The following is a 10,186-nucleotide window of genomic DNA, read 5'->3' on the forward strand; positions in this document are numbered from 1 at the left end:
TCTTATGGTTACCCTCCTTATTTTTTAACTTAAACGGGCCATTTGTAACTTGAATGTGCCAGGTTTCTGGTGCCATTTGCTTCCAGTTATTTTACCTGTACAAAAACAGTCTGTTATGCTGTTTGATTTTGCGGTAGGCTATTTGTTACCCAGCTAACACACAACGTACAAGTTATGTAACTTATTGTCTCTTTTTGGTCATTTCGTGACTCAACGTAAATAGGACGTCGCATGTTACAAATGTTACCTCTTTTGCACAATATACAGTTATTATGTAAATTAGGCCTACTTGTATAGACTGTCTTAGGTTATGTGTATGTATAGGCCTAGTCAACTATTTATAGTATATGTATAGTTAGACAGACTACTGCTTCAGAAAGTTAGCTATGTAGGTCTAAAAATTGTTCTTACGTCTAGTTTTGTATGTTTATGTTTATTTATGTAGCACACGTGGTCCTGCGAGACACGACATTTCGTTCCACTGTATGTCCACACACATACAATAAAGCTCGACCTGACTTGACTTGACTTGATGCTCATAATTTCATTACCATCTAATTACCAACTCACTAACTTACAGTTATAAGTTTCTCAGAAACACCCAAAGTGATGTAAACCCATTTCTCACAGATCTTTCCATTATCACTGAACCTGGCCAACTGTTGAACAGTAGACATATACACTTGTAATAATTTCAGTGGTTATTTAAGCAACATTAGATGACTGTTGTAGATCAGGCATATATATATAAAAATATATATTTTTTAAGGTATAAAGTAAATATGTTATGTATTCAAAAAAATAAATAAATAAAACATAATTTAGATTTAGATTCATTAGATTTTAAAAATACACCCTTGGATATCTATATTTATAATTATTCCCTTATGAATGAATTAAATTGAAAGCACTACACACATCTGAACCAAAAGCGTATGAATTTTCATATGGTAATATTGAAATGGGAATACCTTATTTTTGAAGTTCTGCCTAACATAGCGCTTCACATGTAGAACAGTCCTTGTGCCGATTAGTTTGGCAATCTTTGTCCACCTGCGGCCAAACTGCACCTAGAAAACATAAAAAACAAAATACAATGTAATTCCTTTTATGAGAGAGAGCACTGTTTCCTTTGTGTTCAGAAATCATACTTGTCCTTTCTCAAAGAGATCCTTCTCCTCTTCAACCCAACGGGATTGTGCTTCAGAACTCTGTCCTACAAAGATATTCTGAATGAATTACTGTACTTAGACACAGACACACACACGACCATTAAACTCATTTTATTGATTTTTCTATACAAAACTGTGTTATTTAAATTGTCCTTTATTTGTGGGGCTGCTCTTCTAGGATGAACTTCTCATAATGTAACACGTATCTACGTTTGTAATTACTGTAGTGGATTTTTTGGTCACACTTTATTTTACAGTGTCCTTGATACAAGTGTAACTGTACATTTAAGTACTGAGTCATATTAATTAACAACATGTGCTTACTATAGGATTAGGGCTTTTTAGAGTTAGTTGCAAGCAGTTATGCATTATTTGCTGTTATTATACTACAGTAAGTGCACATAACATGTAAAAAGGACAGTTTTCTCTATGTAAACAGTCCGTTTCTAGTATCCACACGTGTCATGCGAAAATTACCAGATTTACATCGTCATCACAGCAGTTAAAAATTAACATAATGTTGCTCATACGGTTAGTAACCATTTTTTCTTTTTTTTTTACCATTTTAAGTTTTATGTTAACACATATAATGTATATGTTTTATGGTTATACTTTTGAAACTGTGTGAATTTTAAAATTTTTTCCAACACCAAGTCTTGCCCCAAACAGGCTTCCATTGTAAATTAGACTGCCTACTAGCGACCATGGTGGTGTAGTTCGTTTATAGCCTAAGTTTAGCTTTTAAGTTCTTGCGCTTTTATTTAGGCATCAAAATTCATAAAAGTTATATTATTTTGTGAAGATTATCTTGGCTTTTCGTACAGGGAACGTCTCGGTTACGTATGTAACCCTCGTTCCTTGATGGACGACATAGGGGGTTCAGTTGGGAGCCCCAATCCTCTCTGACTTTAAGAGAAAACACCAATGAAATTTGTCTAGTAGATTTTGCATACCTGAGCCCTTTCCCGTGCATACGGGTATAAATAGGCGACAGGTGCATCCTCTCTTCTTGTTTTATGCTGAGGAGCCGAGAACTTGTCCCTGGCAACCAGTGAACCAGGGATTCGAGGTTGTGGCATGGGGACATAACGTTTCCATCCCCTCCATCAGGGAACGAGGGTTACGTACGTAACCGAGACGTTCCCTATCTGTAGGTCACTACGAGTTATATCGTGATGACATAGGGGGTCCATAGAAAGCGCCACAACCTGAACCCCGTCACAACCCTGTAGCGCTGCAAATGTTGACAAGCAGCCGCATGTCAGACAAATGCTACGCAAAGGTCATAATCTCCCCAACGCCCCAGCGCAAATTTGCTGACCTTGGCGCCCGCAGGGAGATAGCCAAGCTGCTGTTCCTATATCAGGACATTTTTTCTTAAGAGAAGGGATTTCGACCTTTATGAAAGATGCTTCACGCCTTTCCTGTTTGTGGTTTATAGCTTGGCAGTAATGAAGGGGAAGCGAGCCTTCCGGAGAAGGGCGCTACGGAGACCACATCCTGCCCGTAAAGAGGTATCATGTGGTGACACTGATATGGACTGACCCAGGCCTGGGGCAGTACTACATATGGAATGGGTCTCTGAGGCAGGTCCTACCTAGGAGTAGGGAGGAATGGCTGCCAGCAGAGACTGACAGACTGGTCTGTCTAAGGGAAGACACGGGTTCACCGAGAGGGAAACCTTACCATGGAAGAATACACATCTGGGATCGCCTGCAGGGAATCAAGCCATATGGACACCTAGCCCAGGAAAGGGGCTGACCGGAAACCCGGGCAAGCTAACACCAATACTGGGCCTGGCGTCAGACTGCTCCGCCCAGTCTAACTGCCGGGGGTGCTGGAGAATACTCAACCAGGGTTTGCCGACCGGGGAACTTACTGGAGGAGGAAAAGGCACTCGCATCCTCAGGTGAGGGGGAATGGTGCAGCAAGCGTGACACCGGCCGGCTCTTCCACCACTTATCTGTTACACAACACACGGGAAGAAACCGGCTCAACACGGAGACTGTAAAAACTCACGAAGGTGTTCGGTGTCACCCAGCCCGCAGCTCTACAGATGTCTGCCAGAGAGGTGTCTGGGATTGGTAGGCCAAGGCGATGGCATCCACTATCCTTTCTGCTGATCTCCATAGCAGACAAAGAGCTGCTCAGAGCTTCTGAAGCTCCGGGTGCGGTCCATATATATGCGCTACGCTCTTAAGGGACACAGCCACACGTGGAGGTCCCAGAGATCTGGACGCAGGTGCCATATGGTGCCGAGCCCCTGAGAAAGGAGGTCCTTCCTCAGGAGGATGCGCCAGGGAGGGGCTGTCGCGTCTGGGATTGGTAGGCCAAGGCGATGGCATCCACTATCCTTTCTGCTGATCTCCATAGCAGACAAAGAGCTGCTCAGAGCTTCTGAAGCTCCGGGTGTGGTCCGAGGATGCGCCAGGGAGGGGCTGTCGCGAGGACCATGAGTTCCGAAAACCAGGTTCGTGTGGGCCAGTACGTCGCAACCAGCAAGACCTGTTCCTCGTCCTCCCTGACCTTGCACAGTGTCTGTGCGAGAAGGCTCACTGGGGGAAACGCATACTTGCATAGAGCCCATGCCTCGTGCATCGGTCAGGGAGTAATACAGCTGACAGTGGGAGGACTCGACGGTAGCAAACAGGTCTACCTGGGCTTCCCCGAATCGACTCCAGATCAGCCGGACTGTCTCGGGATGGAGTCGCCATTCCCTGAGGAATGTGAGCTGTCGTGAGAGCACGTCGGATGCACAATTGAGCTCCCCCGGAATGTGGAGGGCACGCAGCGACTTGAGCTGCGTCTGACTCCAGAGGAGGAGATGACGGGCGAGCTGTGACATGCGACCTCCCTGCCGGTTGATGTACGACACGGCCGCAGTGTTGTCCATGCGAACCAACACGTGCTTGTCCTGTAGCAGTAGCCGGAAATGCCGTAAGGTAAGATGCACTGCCAACAGCTCTAGGCAGTTGATGTGCCAAAGCAGTCGAGGCCCCCGTCCAGAGCCCCAAGGCTGCCTGCCCGTTGCATGTAGCGCCCCAGCCCGTACTGAAGGCATCTGTCTGTCACTTGTTCTAAGGGCACCCCAGCCCGTAGAAAGGCAAGGTCTGTCCAGGGGCTGAACCCCCAATATTATTTTCAACCCTCATTCAGACCCTTATCCATTTTTAAGGGGTGGCTCCAGTAAAAGGCCACTGTTATGATTGTCTAACGTCATTCCATAGGAAAAGTATAGTCCACTATATAAATGTAAATATGAGCTCTATAGATCAGTTGTACCCATACTTGCATAGAGCCCATGCCTCGTGCATCGGTCAGGGAGTAATACAGCTGGCAGTGGGAGGACTCGACGGTAGCAAACAGGTCTACCTGGGCTTCCCCGAATCGACTCCAGATCAGCCGGACTGTCTCGGGATGGAGTCGCCATTCCCTGAGGAATGTGAGCTGTCGTGAGAGCACGTCGGATGCACAATTGAGCTCCCCCGGAATGTGGAGGGCACGCAGCGACTTGAGCTGCGTCTGACTCCAGAGGAGGAGATGACGGGCGAGCTGTGACATGCGACCTCCCTGCCGGTTGATGTACGACACGGCCGCAGTGTTGTCCATGCGAACCAACACGTGCTTGTCCTGTAGCAGTAGCCGGAAATGCCGTAAGGTAAGATGCACTGCCAACAGCTCTAGGCAGTTGATGTGCCAAAGCAGTCGAGGCCCCCGTCCAGAGCCCCAAGGCTGCCTGCCCGTTGCATGTAGCGCCCCAGCCCGTACTGAAGGCATCTGTCTGTCACTTGTTCTAAGGGCACCCCAGCCCGTAGAAAGGCAAGGTCTGTCCAGGGGCTGAACCCCCAATATTATTTTCAACCCTCATTCAGACCCTTATCCATTTTTAAGGGGTGGCTCCAGTAAAAGGCCACTGTTATGATTGTCTAACGTCATTCCATAGGAAAAGTATAGTCCACTATATAAATGTAAATATGAGCTCTATAGATCAGTTGTACCAACGCCTCATAAACAAGTGTTTAAAAAAACATTATCCATACAAAACCATTTACAGACAAAGCATTATGAAATTGTTTAACGTTACTTATGGTTTGCTGCAGCTGCTGTCAGATTCAATACTGTTGGCTGCTTCATTTCAACGAATGTTTCTTTGTGTGAACTCTCCATTACACTGTACCTCGTATACAAAACAATCTTCAGTCAAATGCCCCGAACAAAATAAACCATCTGTTCCTTCATGATACTGAACCCCTCCGAAGTCCGCACAGAAACACAAATGTACTAGTATGCAGGTGTAACGTGGGCGTGGCCTATGGTGGGACAATGTGATCAAATGATTGGTCGATGCCTTGTCATATCCAAATAAGGTCAAGTAGTATTGGCTAATGGTAGTAATTGATCTCAGGTTAGTTTTATAATTTAGTTTCAAATTTAAGTTAACAGATATGCTAGTTAATTGTTCTACATGTCCTATTTACCAAACCCTGGGTGAGATGACACAAAACAAACACATATATTAATAAAAGAAGAACTCTTCATATTTAATGGTATTTAATTATTTGTATATTTCATTCAATAGGTTACACTTTCTAGAAAACTTTATATTAGATACTTTATAATAGAGAATATATTATAGATCAGTACTTAACCCACGCTTTGACTGTGTTTACGTTGCATACGCCATTTTGACCAGAGGGTTTCACCATTGTTTCGGGCGCTTAGAAAGAGTAAATCATTTTGTGAAGCAATTGGTTCAGTTGATTCGGACTTCCGAAGCTTCGTCACTATTCAATTCAGCTTGAGATGATGATATGATGATTGTTTTTTTTGGTAGCGTTGAATGATGCTGCAATGAACTGTAGGTCGGTTGTAACAGTTTTTCTTTTGTAAAGGCACAGTGAGGATGTTTGGCTAATGAGTTTTAGTGTATGAACGTAGCATAACAATAGATGTACAAAGGAAGACTGCAATAAACACTTAACAGACAACTTGTATTATTTTATATTTGCACATAAACCTGGTCACTTTCCTCCACTTCCATTTCAAACATCCATAAGTTGACATGAACTATCCATGTTTCAGTAATAATAAAGATGCCAAACATTTTGAATCATTGATATTTTATTATGTTTCTCCTCAGAAGGTCAGTCTGGTAGCTGAGCCCATCTACAGGAATGAGTGTTTTCCCTAACATCTCTTCTCTCACACATCTACCCACAGCACATACACTCCTTGGTAATCTATCACAAACCAGTTAATGTAATGCGTATGACCACCCTGTGTGACAATTACACATGATTATGGTGATCCACTCACATGAACATCTAGTGTGTTTTTTTTAAGTTACAGTTAGTGTGGCATGGACATCACAATTAGTTTGGCATGGATTGGTCAGGGAGTAATACAGCTGGCAGTGGGAGGACTCGACGGTAGCAAACAGGTCTACCTGGGCTTCCCCGAATCGACTCCAGATCAGCCGGACTGTCTCGGGATGGAGTCGCCATTCCCTGAGGAATGTGAGCTGTCGTGAGAGCACGTCGGATGCACAATTGAGCTCCCCCGGAATGTGGAGGGCACGCAGCGACTTGAGCTGCGTCTGACTCCAGAGGAGGAGATGACGGGCGAGCTGTGACATGCGACCTCCCTGCCGGTTGATGTACGACACGGCCGCAGTGTTGTCCATGCGAACCAACACGTGCTTGTCCTGTAGCAGTAGCCGGAAATGCCGTAAGGTAAGATGCACTGCCAACAGCTCTAGGCAGTTGATGTGCCAAAGCAGTCGAGGCCCCCGTCCAGAGCCCCAAGGCTGCCTGCCCGTTGCATGTAGCGCCCCAGCCCGTACTGAAGGCATCTGTCTGTCACTTGTTCTAAGGGCACCCCAGCCCGTAGAAAGGCAAGGTCTGTCCAGGGGCTGAACCCCCAATATTATTTTCAACCCTCATTCAGACCCTTATCCATTTTTAAGGGGTGGCTCCAGTAAAAGGCCACTGTTATGATTGTCTAACGTCATTCCATAGGAAAAGTATAGTCCACTATATAAATGTAAATATGAGCTCTATAGATCAGTTGTACCAACGCCTCATAAACAAGTGTTTAAAAAAACATTATCCATACAAAACCATTTACAGACAAAGCATTATGAAATTGTTTAACGTTACTTATGGTTTGCTGCAGCTGCTGTCAGATTCAATACTGTTGGCTGCTTCATTTCAACGAATGTTTCTTTGTGTGAACTCTCCATTACACTGTACCTCGTATACAAAACAATCTTCAGTCAAATGCCCCGAACAAAATAAACCATCTGTTCCTTCATGATACTGAACCCCTCCGAAGTCCGCACAGAAACACAAATGTACTAGTATGCAGGTGTAACGTGGGCGTGGCCTATGGTGGGACAATGTGATAAAATGATTGGTCGATGCCTTGTCATATCCAAATAAGGTCAAGTAGTATTGGCTAATGGTAGTAATTGATCTCAGGTTAGTTTTATAATTTAGTTTCAAATTTAAGTTAACAGATATGCTAGTTAATTGTTCTACATGTCCTATTTACCAAACCCTGGGTGAGATGACACAAAACAAACACATATATTAATAAAAGAAGAACTCTTCATATTTAATGGTATTTAATTATTTGTATATTTCATTCAATAGGTTACACTTTCTAGAAAACTTTATATTAGATACTTTATAATAGAGAATATATTATAGATCAGTACTTAACCCACGCTTTGACTGTGTTTACGTTGCATACGCCATTTTGACCAGAGGGTTTCACCATTGTTTCGGGCGCTTAGAAAGAGTAAATCATTTTGTGAAGCAATTGGTTCAGTTGATTCGGACTTCCGAAGCTTCGTCACTATTCAATTCAGCTTGAGATGATGATATGATGATTGTTTTTTTTGGTAGCGTTGAATGATGCTGCAATGAACTGTAGGTCGGTTGTAACAGTTTTTCTTTTGTAAAGGCACAGTGAGGATGTTTGGCTAATGAGTTTTAGTGTATGAACGTAGCATAACAATAGATGTACAAAGGAAGACTGCAATAAACACTTAACAGACAACTTGTATTATTTTATATTTGCACATAAACCTGGTCACTTTCCTCCACTTCCATTTCAAACATCCATAAGTTGACATGAACTATCCATGTTTCAGTAATAATAAAGATGCCAAACATTTTGAATCATTGATATTTTATTATGTTTCTCCTCAGAAGGTCAGTCTGGTAGCTGAGCCCATCTACAGGAATGAGTGTTTTCCCTAACATCTCTTCTCTCACACATCTACCCACAGCACATACACTCCTTGGTAATCTATCACAAACCAGTTAATGTAATGCGTATGACCACCCTGTGTGACAATTACACATGATTATGGTGATCCACTCACATGAACATCTAGTGTGTTTTTTTTAAGTTACAGTTAGTGTGGCATGGACATCACAATTAGTTTGGCATGGATTTGAGCAGGCAGGAACCTGTGCACTTTGGACTGTCTCTCTCTCTCCAGGCAGATCAGCAAGCACTAGTGACGTTCACAACGACAACTGCAAAACAGCCACAAGTTACAGGCAATATCAGACAGTAGAAGTCACAGGTCAGATGTGTGAACGATATGCTGACATTTCTCTGTTGACTTGCTCTGTTTCACTGGTAGAATTTGATCTCGGCTTCCACGCAGTCGAAGAACAGATCCTGGCCCTGTATCTGACCCCTAAGCATGACCTCGATCTCCTCAAGATACTGAGACTCCAGGTATCTCATAGTCTCCTGTAGAGAGACTCCAGCTCCTGACACACACACAAACACACAGGGTTGTTAAAGGAATATTGCAGATTCAGCGTAAGTTAAGCCCAGTGAGAGCAGTTGTGGCATAATATTTGATGACTACAAAAATAATTTCCAATTGTTCCTCCTTTTCAGTAAAAATATGGGTTACTGCCAGGCACTTACAATGGAAGTGAATGGCCAATCCATTATTGTTAATATACCCACTGCTTCAATAATATAGACACAGAACATAATCAATATGCATGCATGATTTAAAGCAGGGGTGTTCAAACTCGGTCCTGGAGGGCCAGTGACCTGAAGAGTTTAGCTCCAACCCCAATTAAACACACCTGAACCAGCTAATCAAGCTCTTATAGGCATACTAACTTAAAGGCAGGTGTGTTGAGGCAAGTTGGAGCTAAACTCTGCAGGACACCGGCCCTCCAGGACCGAGTTTGGGCACCCCTGATTTAAAGGGATAGTTCACCCAAAAATGAAAATTCTGTCATTAATTACTCGCCCTCATGTCGTTCTAAACCCGTAAGACCTTCGTTCATCATCCCATATACAGCTATGGGAGGGTTAGAGAGCTCTCAAAATTCATCAAAAATATCTTAATTTGTGTTCTGAAGATGAACGAAGGTCTTACAGGTTTAGAACAACATGTTCAAATCTCTTATTATAAAATGGTTAGTTCCAGTTCTCGCTTCTGATTGGTCATCAGCTGTGTTTTATTCACGATAAAGCACAGCTGACCGCTTTACCCAATATAGCACAGAAATCAAGAGTAGAGCAGAAACAGCTGAGAGATAATAAACAGCATTGCTGATTGTGAAGTGCAAGCGAAAGAATGAAAACAAAAACACAGTAGCCCCCTGATTCGCATGCTCTTGTTGGCCCTTGGTCTGTGGATGGAATCCCAAAGACAGACTGGTGGAGTCTCTAATTATCTAATCAGAATCACAGTACTGCCACTGGATGGAGACAGACCGGTGACAAAATCCAGGGCAACATACGCCCAGGGGTGGGAGGGGAAGGGGATAGGGTGAAGCAGACAGAAATTATAGAGATAACTTTGAAATTTAAACTGACCACCTTACCAACGGATATTAAGCCAACAGCCATAAACAGATAATCATCATCTGCCATAGCCAGACACCAAAAACTGACCGTGCACACCTGGGTGGGGCAACATTTTAAATAAGTGTGACACCACTGCAAGATGGCAAGGTGAACTGGCCAAG

At 43.5% G+C, this 10,186-nt stretch overlaps 1 long non-coding RNA gene across 1 annotated transcript; it reads right to left on the reverse strand.

Moving 5' to 3' along the window:
* Nucleotides 1-8,396: 8,396 nt before the first annotated feature.
* LOC107698090 (uncharacterized) lies at nt 8,397-9,233 on the reverse strand. The gene is made up of 3 exons (XR_001635310.1): nt 9,126-9,233; nt 8,810-8,962; nt 8,397-8,719 (listed from the first exon to the last, which is right to left on the reverse strand). It is a non-coding gene; the product is annotated as an uncharacterized LOC107698090 (long non-coding RNA).
* Between the last annotated feature and the right edge of the window lie 953 nt (nt 9,234-10,186).

This window comes from Sinocyclocheilus anshuiensis, unplaced genomic scaffold (genome assembly GCF_001515605.1).
Source record: "Sinocyclocheilus anshuiensis isolate Anshui unplaced genomic scaffold, SAMN03320099.WGS_v1.1 scaffold1163, whole genome shotgun sequence".
Lineage (NCBI taxonomy): Eukaryota > Metazoa > Chordata > Actinopteri > Cypriniformes > Cyprinidae > Sinocyclocheilus > Sinocyclocheilus anshuiensis.